Raw genomic sequence first — 19,063 nt, 5'->3', positions numbered from 1 at the left:
GTGAGGGTTAGAGTCAGGATTTGCACCCAAATCTGTAAAACTCTATGTCACATGGTCAACAGTCACTTCTTTAGAACGACTGCATCACCAGTTTATCCAGAAGAGCACATTTAGCAGTGACCAAGTGATCCGCCCTATAGGGGAGAAATTGAAGGTTGTTCTTAACCTCAAAGAGCTTCTGTCTAATTGAGAAATCAAGGTAAACAGAAATCTGCAACATAGTGTATTATTGCCTGCAAATAATACGTGTGGCAGAGCATTGATGTGATTCACCAGATATACATTTGTTTTTCACATTTTCCAGCTTCCCTTGCAGTTGTAATAGCTCAAGTGACTGGGCTTTGGTCAATGAATATTGGGCATGATATAAGTTACTTTCCGTCTTGGCCCTTATAAACATATGGAATGGTCTCTGCTTTCTTTCCCTTGCCTTGTTGCAGTGATTTAGGAAGCCATGTGTTCCAGATGGCACAGTTCAAGATGGAGGAGAATTGCCCACCTGGTGTCAGACTGAGACAGGAAGGAGAAATGAACCTCTATGTGTTAAACCACTGAGATTTCTGGTCACTGCAGCATAGTCTAAGCCTCCTGAGTAGTCAAATGGGATAGCCATAGTTGCATACTGAGGAGTTCTAAGAAGATTAGGAGTCCTGAAATATTCAGGCCTTGAATTGGCTACAGGCCCCATTCTAGACAAAGTGAGTCAAAATCTTTAAGAAGGGTCACAGTACTCTTTATTTAAGGTGATACTGAGGAAAGGCTCGTACTGTGGTCTGCTGCGTCTCCCAGAGAATCTCTCATGCGAGAGGCACCATCACATGAGCATCTAGAGAGCAGGCTCTGGGATGGGACTCCTTGGGCTAGAAGCCTGCCACCACCTCCTTCTAGCTTTATGCTGGATAATTTAAGGATCTACTTTGTAAAGTCGTTGTGATGACTAAATGAGAGTTGATGTATTCATTATCTATTGCAGCATAACAAATTACCCCAAAACGTGGTACTGTTGACAAAAAGAGTCAAACACTGTAAAATATTTGAAGAAGTTTATTCTGAGACAAATATGACTGACCGTGGCCCATGACACAGCCCTCAGGAGGTCTTGAGAACATGTGCCCAAGGTGGTCGGGGTGCAGCTTAGTTTTATGTATTCTAGGGAGTCATGAGACTTCAATCAAATACATTTAAGAAATACACTAGTTTGGTCCAGAAAGGTAGGACAACTTGAAGCAGGGGCCTCCAGCTTACAGGTGGATTTAAAACTTTTCTGATTGACAGTGGGTTGAGTTTATCTAAAGACCTGGGATCAATAGAAAGGAATGTCTGGGTTAAGATAAAATATTGTGGAGACCAAATTCTTATTTGCAGAGGAAGCCTTCAGATGGTAGGCTTCAGAGAGAATAGGTTGTAAAATGTTTCTTATCAGACTAAAGTCTGTGTTGATATTAATGCCAGAGACTATAATGAGACAGATCCAGCCCCTACTTCTCATCAAGACCTGAACTAGTCTTTCAGGTTAAATGTTAAGAGTGCCCTGGCTGAGGAGGAAGTCCATTCAGATGATTGGGGGACCTTAGAATTTTATTTTTGGTATGCAGTGCCATAAAACAGCCACCATTTACTATCTCATAGTTTCTATGGACCGGGAATTGAGGGGTGTTTCACTGGGCAGTTCTGGCCTCTCGTGAGGGTGCTGTCACATGTTGGCTGGTGCTGCATCATCTGAAGATTCAAGTGGGGCTGGAGCATCCACTTCCAAGTTGTCTCACTCACATGGCTGTTGGCCAGAAGTCTCATTTCCTTTTCACACAGGCCTCACTGTAGGACTGCCTGAGTGTCCTCCCTGGATGGGGGCAGGCTTCCCTCAGAGCGGGTGATCCAAGAGACCAAGGGGGAAGTCGTGATGCACTGGCATCACACAGGTCAGCCCTGACTCGGTTTGGGCTGGGACTAAGCATGGATAAGGATACTAGGAGGGGAGGATCCCTGGAGGCCATCTGTGAGGCTGGATAGCATAAGCTTTTCAAATATTAACTTATCTGAAATATAATCTTACCCTTATCAACAGCATAACCATCTCATTTGATATCTGAAATGCTTCAAACCATGTCTGACATGGAATTACAACTCAGTAAACATTAGCTATTTGTTATTACTAATAGAATGATCAGTAATCTCTAACTCAGAATTCCAGCTTTTCCACCATTTTATCTTCCTTCCCTCATTCCTCAACTACCCTCCCAGGTGGAGACCAGCTGTATAAACACCTGTGCACCTGTTATGCCAGGCCGTGCACTGGGTGCTTGGCTCCCAGAGGGTAGGGGTTCACCTGGGCACCTCTGTGCCCCAGGGCAGAAAAACTCTAATAGAGACACAGAGGATGCTAGAAGCCAGGGAAGAAGAGGTTGAATAACAATGAACGCTTATTTGGGGGTGTCAGAGTTAACAGGCTTGTTCGCCTCCATTATCCTACTAGAGAAAAAGTGGTGGAGCGGCTAAGAGCACACACTCTGCAATGAGATTGCCTGGGAGCAAATTCCAGTTCTCCTTACTAACTATGTGAACTTGGGCAAGTTATGTAACTTCCCTGGTGCCCAGTTTTCTGTTAAAAAAGGGAATAATAGTTCTCATTTTACCAGGTTGTTGTGTGAATGAAATATTCTAAGCATTTAAAAGGCTCAGAACAGTGCCTGGCTCATACTACATGCTAAAAAAAAATTGCTATTATTTTCTTTCTCAAATCACCTGGGGCAAGGGAAGGGGGCAGTGGTTAAACAGGAGGTAAAGAGACAAGGGAATAAACAGATGCAGACACTTTAAAAACTCCAAGGCAAAGCTGGTGTTAAGACATAGCTCTCTAGGATTTTCCCCTAGAGTCTCCCTGGCTCAGGGGGTGCTGCTCACACAGGGGACAGCTTGACCTAGAGTGAGTTCATCATGCTGTGAGTCACTGGGCCAGGGTTGCACGCCCTCACAGCCACCTGGCACGCTTCTTGGCTGACTTCTTCTGTGACCAGGGCCTCTGGTAGCCCTGTTCCCCGCCCTGCATGTTGTTTGTATCTTCTTTTCCTAGCTTTGTTTCAGATAAGCTCAGGGGTTCCTGAGCCGTCTTGTCTTCCTTTGATGGATGGGTGGCAAGGGAGTAGTGCTGGGGCCAGGGGCCTGTCCGTGGAGGGTGGAGGCAGATGGAGTGGCGTGAGGCAGCAGGCAGGTAGGAGAAATCAAAGGGCTTCACATCAAAGAAAGAGAAGCCAATCAGCTGGAGTATTCTCCATCCTCTGAGATTGGATCTGAGCTCTAATTTGTGAATCTTAGTTAAGTTTTGAAAATCAAAAGCAAGGGGCCGCTGGACCTCCTGCCTAACAAAAGTGTTTGTTGAAAAGATTCAGAACCGCGACAAAGACACAGCTCCTGCAGAGCTCTAAAGAGATGGGAATTCAAGCTCCAGAAGGTGGGGACCCCACAGTGAAAATGACAAACAGGGTTCACACTCTCCTAGAGCTCGTCTTCCAGTGGGAGTATACAGACAACGTCAAACAAGATCATTTCAGCAAGTGTGATACGTAAGAAAGATGCTCTGTGACTTTGGGTTGGTTGGTCAAGGAAGCCTCCCTGAGAAGGTCACACTGGGGCTGAACCCTGTGCAGCCACATGTGGATCTGGGGGAAGTGTGTTCTAGGGTGACCAAAGAGCTGGTGCCAAGGTCTTATGCAGAAGGGAGTTCAGTGTGATTGAGGAACAGAGGGAGGTCAGCGTGCCTGGGAGGAGTGCAGGGAGATGCAGGGAGGAGGAGAGGCAGCCCACTGAGCCAGGGAAGCTGGGACAAGGAGCACAGGTGTTATGGTGAGCCTCGTGGCAGGCTTTAAGTGTAGAAGTGATGACATCTGATGGGTTTCAAGTGACCACTCAGCCATCCGGCACAGAATGGATTTCAGGGGACAACAGAAGGGGCGAAGCCTGTTAGAGGATGTCAGGAGTCCAGGTGAGGGCTACACCTAAACTAGTGTCGACAGTGGAACTGAAGGGCATAGCAAGTGGACCCATATTGTGAACAGAGAAGAGAACTGCTCTTTACAACTCCTGAGGGAGTGACCACAAAGGAACCTCACTTGACGGTGCCACAGGGTGGGGCTCTGAGGAAAGGAGGCAGATCACAGCCAGGTCTGCACTGTCTAGAACAAAAACGGTTTGGGAAGAGTCCCTGATTCCAGCCCCAGTCCTAGCATGAGGGAGTTTCTTTTATCCTAGGACTCAGCAGATGGGAGAGCAGACGACTTATCCCGGGACTCGGCAGCTGATGGCGGACCTTCTTTCCAGACTAATGCTCCTCCTGCATGAATCGCTGAATGCATAGCTTAGAAAAGTGAGATGCTTTAGGGGGTTTGGAAAAGGGAAGTGCATTGGATGAGGCCAGGACACGTGTGTTGTGAGGCCCAGAGTTCTTTGTCGTGGTAGTCTCTGAGCCCTGGCTGCTCCAGCCCTGGGGAGGACTATCCGTGCAGCTTCCACTGTTCATCTGGATGGAGCACAGAGCCTCTGCAGGTGCTCCATCTTCGTCGGCAACAAGGTTCAGAGGGAAAAGGTCCAGGACGAAGCTTAAGGAAGGACAGGTCAGCAAGGACCCATTTCTTACTACTCTCCCCCAGCTGGCCAGGTTCCCAGCAGCCCCACCTCCGGCATGCAGGAGCAGCAGGGGGCTGCTGGGCTGGAGATGGCATGAAGGTGCTGTAGAGGCACCCCTGGGAACCACTGTGCTGGCGGAGAGGGACAGAGGAGAGGAGAAAGGGCTTCAGAACAAATGCAGACCACTCAAGACTTGGTTCTCCCTGGGGCAACCTCCCAGACCTAAGTCCGTTCACTCACTCAATCACTCACCCACCAATATTTGAGACACCGGTGATATAGCCAAGAGGTAAAATGAGGAAAGAAGCAGGGAAGGAAGAAAAGAAGGGGGGGAGGATAAAGAGAACGGGATGGAGGAAAAGGGCACAGGCCCCGCCCTTATAAACCTCACAGCCTAGTAGAGAAAAAAACAGGAATCAAAGAATTACAGGCCTATGAGTTGGAGGTTCCAGCCAGACTGAGCGTGAATTCCTGCAGTCAGCTCTGAACCCTTCAGTGTCTCCTCTGAGCCTTTGCACATGCTGTCCCTCTGCCTGACCGTCTTCCCTGGGTCCCTCCCTCCTTTACCAGTGGAGGGAGCAGAACTGAGGCTGGGCCCGTAAGACATGTTCGCCGGGGCAGCTGAAGGCTCAGTTGAGGTCTGAGGAGGGGAGACAAGTGGGGCAAATAGACCTGCCCCTGCCATCCGTAGACACTTCTCATTCAGGGGGACCATGGCCTGGGGGGCTTGCTTGTGATGATCCTCAGCAGTGACATGAGTGGGATGGCGTTTCCTGTTCCCATGGCATGTGCTTCCCCTCAGCCTTTCACCAATGACCTGCCATGTGCCAAAGACTAAACACTGGGGGATAGAAGGGGAACGAGACTGGTGTGGCCCCCCTGCCCTGCTCTCAGACCTGCCCATCTCCAGGGTTTGTTTTCTTGAGACTCCTGACGCTGTCTGCCCTCAACTAGGGATTCCTGATCTCTGCATATCCCTTCCCAGTCATCCAAGACATCAAGAGCTGTTACCCTCTGGCTCTTACTTATGCTTCCAGTCTCAGCCAGATGTCATGTCCCCAGTTCAGCCTCCCCAGGGGTCCCTCCACATGCTCCACAGCCCCTGTACCTCCCCATTATTGCCCTGGGCCAGAACGGGCTCTGACTGTGTCTCAACAGAGACAAAGAAAACTCTGAGCAATCACAATACCACTTTGGCTTCCTAATTTTCTCTCCAATCTTTCGGGGGGCCAGTGCCAACCAGGCCTTGAAAACTGATATTCCTCTGAGGGGTGAGAGATGCCTGCCTCCCTCTCTGGACTCTTGTGGGACCAGCAAGGGGGATCCAGCCTCTCTTGTCATCAGAAGGCATGAGCTATAAATGTGATTCCCCAACCTGGCTGCATGTGCAACACTTGGGGAATTCCTAAAAATAGAGATGCCTGGGACTCTAACTCCAAACACACTGCCTCAGTAGATCTGTGCTGAGATCTGGGCGTATACATTTCTTGGAACTTACTCCAGCTTCATGTACAGATCTATCTATTGCAGCAGCATCTGTAATAGCAGAAGGTTGGTAACAGCCTAACTGCTCACCAATAGGAAACTGGCTAAATAAATCATAGCCCATCCAGGCAATGGTATTCTGTGTGCCCTAGAAAGGAATGAAGAAGCTCTTAAGTACTGATAGAAAGAGACCTTCAGGATAGGTTATTGGGTTAAAGAAAAAAAAAAAAAAAAAAAAAAGGCAAGGTGTATAACATACTATTTTTTCATCAAACTTTAATCAAACTTTTTCTGTAAAGAGCCTGATGGTAAATATTTTAGGCTTTACAAGCCACGTATAACCTCAGCCTGGAGGCGCTGATGTGGCTTCAACAGAGTAAACCTGTAAATGGAGTGGATCACAGAAAACTGAGGTGTTAGTACTGAGTGGCCACTGGAGAAGACAGGCACCTGTGTTAGGACCCTCGGATGGAGGCTTCCGAAGAACCCACAGAGGCACCTGATGTTAAAGCACCAGCTTTTACCATCCGCAACCCCCAGAGCCACAGAATAACCCTACAGAGCCAGGCAGCTATCCCTCCCCACTGTCCTCCCCACTCCAACCTTGCCCGCCACCTGGAATAACATGCATCCCGCCTGTCATGAGATAACCTTTTGATGTTACCCCCTCCTGAGTCTTTCCTTCCTCTATTTCTTTCTTTCCCTCCTCTATTTCCAACTGCTCCTAATGTCACCAGGTTCCCAGACATCTCCCCAGCCTCCTTGGTCTCGATCGGTCCGTCTGGGGCAGCCCCCTTCTCCTTGCCCCTGGAGCTCTCAGCTTTAGATCACTGGCACTCCTGGGGGCCATCTCGTCAATTTTGACACTTTTATCTTCTGAGGATGATCCTTTTCCACACTGTATTTGTCCAGAAACCAAAAACCACTGGACTTGGGGCCAGACCTAGCTGTGACCTCCAGCAAATTATTTCTCATCTCCAAGGCTCTGTTTCCTGATCTGAGGAAGCGGAGATAATAAAACCACCGCTGAGGGATACAAGGATTCAAAGATCTGGTGTGCATGCCCGCCAGATGCTTTGTGTGCCAACTTCTGGTGCCCAGTGTGATGCTGGAGATCCTTTGCCCTCTCAGCGGACTCATCTCAGTGGATTAATCAGAAGTGCACACAGTTTTTGGGGTTTGCTGTGGAGAAGCTCGTACTGCTTGGAAGAACTGTGGTTCGTGAAAAAGTCCCTAGATACCGTCAGCTCCTCCTACCCCATCCCTGCTGCAGAGGCTCAGTTTATATCTGTGGTCAGGCCTGAGCCCAGAGGGCTATCCCCAGAGCTGCACACCTAGGAATTGAGGGAACACTCTTTGAGGAAGCTGACTTGGAAACTCGGAAGTGCCTTCTTCAATCCTGGCAGCTGCCTGGTGCTGCTGGGCTTGGGAGGATAAGAGCAAGAAACCGGGGGCTGAGCACAGTGGCTCATGCCTATAATCCCAGCACTTTAGGAGGCTGAGGCAGGAGGGTCGCTTGAGCCCAGGAGTTTGCAACCAGCCTGGGCAACAAAGCAAGACCACATCTGTATATATATATATTTTTAATCAGTTGGCCTATTGTGGTGTGTGCTACTTGGGAGGCTGAGGTGGGAGGATTGCTTGAGTCTGGGTGGTTGAGTCTCCAGTGAACCCAGATTACACCATACTCCAGCCTGGGCAACAGAGCAAGACTGCCTCAAAAAAAAAAAAAAAAAAAAAAAAAAAGAAAAGAAACCGTATCCAGACACAGAGCCATTGCAAAGAGCCAGCAAAGATGTTTAATCTGTCAGATACGTTTATCAGTGGAGGGAGCAGAACTGAGGCTGGGCCAGTAGGACATGTTCACTGGGGCGGCTGAAGGCTCAGTTGAGGTCTGAGGAGGGGAGATGAGTGGGGCAAATAGCCCTGCCCCTGCCATCCGTAGATGCTTCTCGTTCAGAGGCACCATGGCCCGCAGAACTTTCTTGTGATTTGAGTGGGATGGGGTTTCCGGTTCCTGTGGCATGTGCTTCCCCTCAATCTTTCACCAAGGACCAAAGACTAAGCAGTGGGGATAGAAGGTGAACGAGACCGGTGTGGCCCCCTGCCCTGCTCTCGGACCTGCCAATCTCCAGGGTTTGTTTTCTTGAGACTCCTGACGCTGCCTGGCCTGAGTCGACACTAGGGATTCCTGATCTCTGCATGTCCCTTCCCAGTCACCCAAGACAGCAAGAGCTGTTGCCTCTGTTCTCAGATTTCTCCCTTGGCTTCTTGATTCAGCGTTTCATCCCAGCTATGGTTTAAAAATCAAGCAGCAAATAAACAAACTAACCACACACCCAAACAAACCTCAGACTGCTCAGAATGGAAGCACTGCCTGGAATCATAAAGATCATTTATTCCATGTCCCTTTTTCTCACTGCGAGGCCAGGGCTCTTGTCTGCACCATGGAACCCATTATGGCTTGAGCCTTTCCAGATCAATTCCTCATAACCCTAATGAGGACATTGGAAAGGTGAGCTGAGGTAAGTTCGTGAAGAAACTCTAATGGAGCCCTGTGGAGTCTGGAGTTTTGACAGCATACTGGGGACAACGGGAAACCATTGACAGAGAAAAGCAGGACAGAGCCATGATGCATCTTCCATTCACTTATTACATTCACTTAGCATAGATTGATTGATTGATTGATTTTTATTTATTTATTTATTTTAAGGCAGAGTCTCGCTCTGCCGCCCAGGCTGGAATGCAGTGGCTGGATCTCAGCTCACTGCAAGCTCCGCCTCCCGGGTTTACGCCATTCTCCTGCCTCAGCCTCCCGAGTAGCTGGGACTACAGGCGCCCGCCATCTCGCCCGGCTAGTTTTTTGTATTTTTTGGTAGAGACGGGGTTTCACCGTGTTAGCCAGGATGGTCTCGATCTGCTGACCTCGTGATCCGCCCGTCTCGGCCTCTCAAAGTGCTGGGATTACAGGCTTGAGCCCGGCCACCATATATTTATTGAGCATGTACTCTGTGCTAGGCTATGGGGATATAACGTTGAACAAGATAGACAAGTTTTCCAGTGGGGAGACAGAAAATGAGCATGGTAAATAAATTAGAATGCACATCAGTTCACTGAATTAGTGAGACTTTCCATGGCGTGGGGTGGTGGGGGGCAAGAAATGAACAGGATGCTGTGATTCAGAATAAAAGACAGAATCCTCTTTAGAGAGCATAGCTTGAGAAAGTTTCTCTAAGGAAGTGATCTTTTAGATGAGCCTTTAAAAAATGGGAAGAACCCAGTCTTGTCAAGAGCAGCGGAAAGAGTGTTACAGTTCGGAGCAGGGCGAGGGGTGGGTGGGGCATGCAGTGAGTGCACAGGTCTTGTGGCCGGAAAGACTTTGGAGGACACTTGGAACTGAAGGAAGGTTGGTGTGAATGGAGTGCTAAGGAAAGTGTTAGGAGCTCAGGAGGCAGAGGTTGGCAGATGTCATCATGCTTAGAGGCTACCATAGGTGAGAAATGACAAAGTCATTAGCCAAGTTGGTGCACAGATGGAGAGAAATGGACCAATGTGAGTATATTTTGGATCGAGAACCAGCAAGTCTTGCTAATGGATTAAATGGGAGGAGGGTGGGTGCAGTGGCAGACAGAGAAGGAGGCAGTGATGTTTCCCACGTCTCTGGTTGGAGCTGTTATTTACTAAGATGGAGAAGCCTCGGAAGGTCGGACCAGGTTTGGGGGGTAAAACTAGATCAAGTTTACTTTCTGGAAAGCACTGAGAAGGTTGGACTTGGGGAGGACAAGGTCAGTGCAGGGTGCCCTTCAGGAGCCAATCCAGTATTCCAGGTGAGAGATCATGATAAGGATGAGCTAAGGTGAGGGGGGATGAAGGGAATACCCATGCCTCTGCTAAACAAGCCAAGAGAAGAGTTTCCCACTGCTTCAGATGCTATGAATTTCATTTTGTGAGATGGCTCAACAGACTAACCAGAGGGAGGAGTTCGTTTTGGATAAGGTTGAAATGAAACCAACATATGGAGAGGAGTGGAGGCGAATGATGTGGAAAATGGGGTCATGAGAGAGACCAGGCAGAGACTGCAGCAATGCAGTGTCTTCCGCAGCTGGCTGTGTGATATGGGAGAGAGGAGTCTGGATTCACCATCTGTGCCAGGGAGAAAGCCATCCTGGGAAACAGATGGCTGGCAGCCATGCCCATGCACCCTGGATGACCACGGGGTTTCCCTGGGGCTCTGCAGCCCAGGTGACTTTCTTGGGAGGTTTGGGACAGAGCATTCAGAGGCTGTGGGCATAGCAGGCTCTGGGATTTCTGCCCTTGATGTCACCGTTACCCAAACCCCTAGAGCAGGGTTCCAGATAGTGCAGCTGAGATGAGCTCTCTTCTCCTTAGCCTCACTGTCCTCCAGTAGTGCCCCTTCCAGCCTCTGAGGTTAGCAAGACAGTGGCTGGTGGTACTGACAGTGATCACTCAGTCACCCCTAGTCCCTGTCAGGATAGTCATTTTTTTCCTTCATTTGTTCTTTCATTCCTATATGCATTCAACAAATCCTGACTGAGTATCTGTGACTGCAGGCACTGTCCCAGGCCCTGCCCTCGAGAAAAGGCAGATCGAGAATTGGACAAAGCGGGCTACCAAGCCCTCTCCTTCCCTTCTTCCTCATCCTGTCACTCCTTCTGGCCTTGAGGCCCAGAGCTGACCCGAATCATCACCCAGGACCCATTCCAGCCCCTGGTCCGGGCACTGCTGATTCTGATTTAAGTCCATTTCTTAATTTTATTTCATGAGACTAAAATGTCATCAGAAATCAGGTTGTAAAGGACACTGAATAACATTTTTCTGAGTTTGGGCTTTATTCTGAGTATTTGTTTAAGTATTTTAGGCAAGAGAGTGACATTAGATTTTCATTTGCAAGACACCTGCAGCAATGAGGAGGAAGGATGGGAGGTGGGGAGAGAGGGATGGCACGATGGGAGGCAGGGAACCAGTTTGGAGGCCTTTGGACTTGTCCAGATGAGAGGTGACAAGGGCTCCTTGCCATGTCCCCACCCCCCTCAACCCCATCACATCAAACCTACTCTCAGAAAAGAACTGACGAATCCTCTGAGCTGTGGAAGGGCTCACCCCAGTGGAGGCACCTGTGTACATATTTGAAGTTAAACCAACATTCGGCGTCTTTTATTTCTCAGACACCTTCATGTACAATGAATCCCCTCCAAGCGGCATTGCCAGGAAAAAGTACTCTCCATCTCTCTCTTTTAGAGATGAAGAAACTGAGACTTAGCTCTAAGCACGCCCAAATTTGAATCCTGGCTCTACCACCTGTCCAGGTGTAGAAAGTTCCACTGTGGACAGACTGCGGGACCTGCATGGTTGCCATGATCAAAACCTGATCTGGAAGCGTTGTATCTAATGGGCCCTAATGGTGGCATCTCAGAAGCACCGAGGAGACCCTGGGGGCTTCTGCATCTGGGCCTGGGGAGCATGTTGAACGGGTGCCCTGGGTGGGCCTGCCCTGCCTGCTCTGTCTTCTGCCTTCTCTGCCTATGTTGCCCAGGGCCTGAGCGGGAGAGTTCTGTAGGTGAAGGGGCCTGGGCCTGAGGGCTTCTTTTGCAGGAAGCTTCTCGGGTTTCTAGGAGAGGCCTGCCCACTACCCCACCTTCCCCCAGCTTTCCTGGTCTTTGTTCCGATTTTAGGCCAGGGTGGGACGATAAGGTGGACGACTGCGCCATCTGCTGGGCATCTCAGGCAAGCTCCAGCTGCGCCCAGGTGAGGTTTGGCTTTTGCGCATGAGAACCTTGGGTCACCAAACGAGGTATGGCCCCTTGACTGATGATCCGTTTTATAGAAGTAGCCCCAGGGATACACTTCAGTTCAGCTGCTGCCAGGAAGCTCGGTACCCACAGAAGCTGCCCATTATCTGTGCGCTCAGGTGTGGGGAACAGAAAGGTGAACAGGGTGTGGGGGAAAGCACAGACACAGATCATTAAAATGCAGCGTGCCGAGGAATGACGGAGAAAACGCAGGTGGAGAAGACAGGCCAGTTAATTTGACTTCCTGGGCCCCTGTTAGGTGCTGCTCCTGAACCCAGAAGCATGAATAGGAATTAGGGAAGGATTAAGGGAAGGCATTCCAGAGAGAGGGCATGGCGGGGCAAAGCCCTGGTGACCGTGCGGCCACCTCTGCTCAGGCCCAGGGCTAGTGCCTCTTTCCTGCCCTCCTCCAGCAGTTGGAGACTTTGCTGGCCCCTTGGAAGTGCTGGTCCCTGAACTCTGCAGTGGCAGGAGCTCAGAAGGTCCACATCTGCCCCTCCACTTACCACCTCAGCAGCAGCTCCTTCCTACCCTCACCCAGAGTTCCCAATCCCTACCTCTTCCTACCCAAGCCAAACAGTGTGGCTGGGAGACTGCTATGAACCAATCTCCCACACTCACAGACTCAAAGCCAATAAAGACCAGAAATCAATGCTGGAGAATGAAAGAAAGGTGGAGAATGATGAAATCGCCTAGTTGGTGAATTAGGGCCCAGCTGAGGTCGATTTAGGAAGAGCAATTCAAGTGAGCGTGAATTCTGTCAGTCTGCCATTCTATTGCATTCAATCTAATTCAGGCATCTACTACACAGGTCAAATCCCGTGAGTTTGTGGAAGAAGTGGGATGCAAAGGGACATTTATGGGGCAATGTACTGTGCGCCAGACACAGTGGAAGGTATCATGGATATCAAGTGAGACATGGTCTCTGTCCTCAAGAAGCACCCACATCACCACCCGCTCCTCCCCAGCACCGCACAGTTCCTTTCTGTTCTTTTCTCTTCCTGCAGAAAACCTGCTTCCGGGAAAGTAACTGATAAATTAAGCCACACTGAGCTGTAGTCAGTTGAGTGGGTGTTTATGACAGTACCTGTGAATTGTCTCTATCTGCTCTATTTCAGTAAAATCAAGAAACCCACTGGCTTATTCTCCTGCCCTCCCCCACCCCAACGTGTTAGCCACACACAGGACCACCCAGCAGAGACTGTATTTCCCAACCTATCTTGCAGCTAAGTATAGATCATGTGATGGAGGCCAGTGGGACATGAGTGAAAATAATGTGGCAACTTCTGGGGTATACCCTCCTCCTCCTCCTCCTCTTCCCCTTCCCCCTTTCCTATGGCTGGGATATAGACTTGGAGGGTGATGGGGCACAGGCTTTGCTCGCAGCAATGAGGGCAATACCTGGCCGTAGGTGAAACAAGATGGAAGAATTCTGAGTCTATGAACCAGAGCAGAACCATCCTACTCGCTCAAAGCTCCCACCAGCTCAGACTTTTACATAGAGAGAAACTTCTAAATTCTTTAATCCATGGAAGCTGGGCTTTTGTTAAAGCAGCCAAATCAATATCCTAATACAGTGGCTCTTGCTCCCTGATGTTTAATAAGCAAATAAGCAAAAATATCTTGAGCAAGAACTTTATCAGAGTTTCTGAAATTCTAACCAGAGGCCATCCCCTGAGCTGGGGATCCAGCATGTGTATAACAATGACCCCATGCCCTCTGATACCCCAAGCATCTCTCAAATAATTTATCATTCCATTTGTTGGGACAGTATTGTATTTTACTGTGTGGTATGTGTCTTAGGTCATATAGCTAGTTCAACATTGATAACAATAGTCAAGAAAGTTCCATTCTTCAGCCTGTGAGTCTATGCAGTTTACTGTAAATTTATGGGATGCATTACTGAAGGAGTTATCTTATCTCTACTTACAGATGAGACCTAAAAGCCCATTAGAGACTTTCCCAAGGGCCTGGGGCTAATAGAAACTCAGCCTCTCAGACCTACCTTTAAGAACTCTTGACACTTCCCCAAATAAAGGACCATTCCCTCTCCTTAGAGATTAGGGTCCTCTGACACCAACCAGGGAATACTATTAGAAAATATTCTTTATTTTTTCTTGAAGTACTTATAAAAAGGACGATTAAATCACAAAAATGTGAGCACCAAAGAAAGAAGGAAGTTGTGTAAAGGTCAACATTACCCTGGTAAGAGCATGTTCAGGAACGATCAATATTTGCAAGCCAACGGTCACAGGTTCACAATTGTTCTTGTAAATGTTCAACCACTGGAAAACTTTCAAAATGCCAGGTAGCCAATGGTTTCTAGATTGAAATATTAAAACAAATAATAATTTTTTAGAAAACTGTCGCTTCTGATAACATCTCAGCTTAACTGAACAAAGTAACGGAGAGCCTCTCGCACCACGCTGGACTCGTTTCCTGGAAAATTGTAAATACCAGACCACAGAGCTTGACTAATGAGTATTGGACATGGTGCCCACTGTGTGTATTTAGAGAACTGGCTTGTGTGGGAAGAACCCAAATGTCTGGTCCTCATGCCAATTTGTCTTTGGAACTAAAAATCACCAGAAAAGGGAGGCAAAGGAAAATGACCATGATCCGGATGGAGATGGTAAGGCAGGACTGATGACGGAGTGAGCCGAAAGTTGCCAAATTAAGGGGAAATTTAGGTGATCTGTAAAGAATCATGAGTTTTCTCTTCCCCAGGTTGAGGCAGGAATGGAGAAACCACCGGCTTTTGAATTGAAAGCCCCAGATACAAGTTCCAGCTCAGCGCCGGACTACTCTGAGCTGACTTCCCCTCAGTAAAATGCACAAATACTTGTGAATGGATGCTCCAATAACCCGAGAAGGTTGTGTGAAGAGGTAAGATGGTATCTAAGAAAATGTTTCAGGTACTCTCATGTGCCACACAGGTGAGGAGATTTATCATTATATCATGAGAAAAAAGCTGAAATGGGGTGTCGGGGCATGTATTATTACAATTCTTTTTTTATTTTTGAGACAGGGTCTCACTCGGTTACCTAGGCTGGAGAGCAGTGGTGCAATCTCAGCTCACTGACACCTTGATCAAGTTCAAGCAATCCTCCCACCTCAGCCTCCTGAGTAGCTGGGACTGCAGGCACACACCACCATGCCCAGTGGATGTTTGTATTTTACGCAGAGGCAGAGTTTCACCATGTTGCCCAGGCCAGTCTCAAACTCTTGGCCTCAAGTGATCTGCCCACCTTGGTATCCCAAAATGCTGGGATTGCAGGCACAAGCCACTGCGCTCGGCCACAATTCTTTTGAACAATTCTTCCTTTTGCTTAAGCGAAAGAGGAATCTTTTGGTTCTAGTGACAGTTGTCAGTAGTCATCAGGACTAATCACAAATATCCCGCTTCTCTTCCGTCCTGGCACATGGTAGGATTCAGCTTCTCTGCTCTTTCATGGTTAGGTGTGCCCATATGATTTGACTGGTACTTCTGGGCAGGAGCTTTAAGATCACAGGTGCAATTTGCCACAGTCCCTTTCCCTGCCTTGGTGATTGTGGAGGCATGTGTTGAGATGAAGCTTCCATCATCTTAGGCCCTGAGTGATTACAGTGAGCAGAATACCCACCCTCCTCCTCCAACCTGCAGTGAATGTACAGCATTGGCAAAGAAACTTTAGTTGTGTAAAAAGCCACGACAATTTTGGGATTGTTTGTTACTGCAGCATAACCTTGTATTGAGTATATGTTCTTATTTTCTGTATTCTTCATGCTCTAGCATTTGGGTCCTTGATCAAAAGAAGCCGTCCCATCCAGGGCTAGCAAATTCCTAGAGAGAGAGAGAGAGGTAGAGAGAGAGAGAGAGAGAGAGAGAGAGACAGTGCGCGCACAAACAATTCTCCTGGGAGCACGCCTCTGATGTACAAACCAACTAATCCAGAGCCCACACTCCCAACCATCTTCCTCTTCTTTTTAAAACCAAACTCTCACACGCCAAGCCAATATTCCCCCTGCCCTAAGTCACTCTAGGGCCAGACAACTAGGGACCATCCCTATGGCCCTGAACCCACCCAAATTATTCAAACTATCCAACCCTAAACTTAGTCAGCATATATACCTCGTTTTAACCATTCCTTCCTATGAAAACCCCAATAAAGGCTTGGGGCCATGCTCTCCCCTCTCTCTGCCTCCTGACCAACACTTATCCTTCTGAACCACGTGGCCCCGTGTGCCACACCTCCTGCTTCTAGACTCTATGAGCACAAACTGCTTCCTTCATGATAATCATTTCCATGTCTGTGTGCCTTATGTCTTAACATTCCTGATTAAAACAAATTCTGAGAACAACTGGAACAGTGAGCAGGGTGATTTGATGCCAGATGGAGATAGAATGTCCTTAGACTGAGCTTGACTTACTACCCGGACCCAACAGACAGCAGCCACTGCTTGGCAAGGCACAGCTGGGAGTAGGGTGCTCAGACTTCCTGCTTGATGGCTACTGCATCGTGTTGTGTTTTTTGTCAGGTGTTGCCATTAATTCCCAGCTTGAAATTGCGATGCTCGAGAAGCTGAGTTCCGGAGCTGCCTCATAGGCTGGTGTCATGCGTCTGGGACTAACCTATTTTTCCACGGTGGTGGAGCACCCAGGATTCAGGACAGAGTGCCTGGGGTTATATAAGTAATTGGCTACATTTGTTTCTCAAAAGGTCCCTCTGAAGGGGATCAGGAGTGACTGGCTACCCTCTTTATGCCAAGGGACAAGTCTGATCCACTGACTGAGGATCACTGACAATACTGGGGTCATGAGAGTCATTTAGATGAAAGTGCCTAGTGTCTAGGATGTGATAGCGCCTGAGGACACTCATAAACCACTTTCCCTTTTCCCTCTGGGCTTTGCTGAGTCAAATTTCAGCCTCTTCCTTGGAGTACTGCGAGAGCACTTCTCTGAATGCTTGCTCCTTGCTCGCGCATGTGTTGAGGGCCATTCAGGGGGTCAGTGTGAAGGGTTCCTCCAGGGATTATGGCATCCCACAAATGTTCAGATCACACACTTCTCTGCTGTTGTCTGCTTGCTGCTGTCATGATTTATTTCCCAACCCAGGGGTAAATCAGAAGTCCCCTTCCTAGAGACAAGTGACTCAATGTTTAATGATAAACAGGAAAGAAAAGGAGCATCTGTTTCCAACTTCCCCAGAAGCCCCAAAGAGATGGTCCTTCCCCACGTGGCCCGATGTGGCATGCCATGCCTCCTGTTTCTAGGGTTCTGTGAGCACAGACTTCTTCCTCATGACAATCACCTCTGTGTCTGTGAGTCTTACCATTCCTGATTAAAACAAATCCTGGGTAGACTTTAACACAAGCCTGGTACATCCTGATGAATACACAAGGAGGAAGAGTGGGATTGGCATCAGGCACCGAGATTTTCTCATCATCTTCCCAACCTCTGGGGTCTAGATGACCTCTCTGACAGCAGACAGGCTTTTGGTGTGCAGGAAGATGGACCCCATCATCACTGGCCTGGCTGTCAGAGCCTAGAGGCAGGAGGTGGTCTCTGTTGGTTACAGCAGAGAAAGCCCCAGGGACAGACTCAGATTGGCTGATTGGAATCATGAACATTCATGAGACGATCGCTGTGGCACATGCATTTGATCAGGATTCAGGCAGATGCTGACCCCTGTTGGTGGGTGGGTGGGTGGGATGTGTTGGGCAGCCAACACAGGCACCAGTGAGATTGATCACTGTCCTTTTGTGGATGGAGTTTGGACATCCAAACCTTGCTACTCCCTGAGGAAGGGACAGTTTGTATACAGCTGCTTCATCACACAAAGTACTACTGGGAAACCAGACAAGCAGTGAATGAGCCAACTTCCTTTGAGATCAACAGATACAGCCAGGAGGCCCTTCTGAGATAGGGCCAGGCCAACCAGAAATACGGTGTCTACAATCCATCATCACTACAGAGGAAAACAAATGCCTTAAATGAACACATGAGGTGAAGGGTAGCAAACATGTATTGACTTTTCCAATTATTTATCAAATGCCCTCTGTGTCACGTACCCAGATGGCTCTATTCAGACAGATCTGACTAAAGGAAATGTCCAACTGCCCAGACACCTCTACTGGGCTTCTTGCTTCAAGTGTTTCTTATGGATGCCCATGGGAGGCCAAGAGAAAGGTATATGAGATCTCTCTCTGCAGGTCATGGGGAATGGAAGGAAAGGAGAGGGGTAAATTTGTGACAAGCGTGAGCTCAACTGGAGGGTACAACCAGGGGCTCTCAACTTGGAAGTAGTGGGCTGACTTCTGGGGTCCGTGACCTCTTGTCATTGCATGCAAAAAACTGAATGTTCACTTCCTATAGCAGATAAAGAAGAGCTTGGAATTTTTTTCCCTTGACCTTCCTAGTATCCCACTGGGTAGGCAGAGGTAAGATCTCTCATCTGTACTTCAGTTTCAACATTTTCCAAATGGCACTAGTCACAGAATTCCATGTTCCTTGCAAAGTCCTGTGTTGTAGACAGGCTAGAGAAATAGGGGTCTACCTCTTAATGACCAGCAGATGACTCAACCTCAATGAGCTGGTTTCCTGGTCAATAAAGGGAGGATAAGAGTATTAATTCTCACACCAACTCTGTTATAGTAGATGAGACAATAAATGCACCAAGCTTTCTACTCTCATCCATTAATAATCAAAGCCTTTCCTATTAGTTGTAACAGTACTAAGTGTTTTTAGGTGCATTATATCATCTAATTTTCACAAAAGTCCTATCAAGTAGGTACTACTATTATACTCATTTAATTTAGGAAAAAAGTACCAAGTGGGTGAAAATGGAGATTTAGAGGTCAAGCACCTTACCACTGAGAAGCAGAGCTGGCTTCTGACCTTGGCTGCCTGACTCCTGAGAACATATTCTTTTTTTTTTTTTTTTTTTTTGAGACGGAGTCTGGCTCTGTCGCCCAGGCTGGAGTGCAGTGGCGCGATCGCAGCTCACTGCAAGCTCCACCTCCCGGGTTTATGCCATTCTCCTGCCTCATCCTCCCGAGTAGCTGGGACTACAGGCGCCCGCCATCTCGCCCGGCTAATTTTTTTTTGTATTTTTTAGTAGAGACGGGGTTTCACCGTGTTAGCCAGGATGGTCTCGATCTCCTGACCT

Source organism: Trachypithecus francoisi, unplaced genomic scaffold (assembly GCF_009764315.1).
Source record: "Trachypithecus francoisi isolate TF-2019V2 unplaced genomic scaffold, Tfra_2.0 Lachesis_group8, whole genome shotgun sequence".
NCBI classification, from domain to species: domain Eukaryota; kingdom Metazoa; phylum Chordata; class Mammalia; order Primates; family Cercopithecidae; genus Trachypithecus; species Trachypithecus francoisi.
This window is presented reverse-complemented; position numbering follows the sequence as displayed.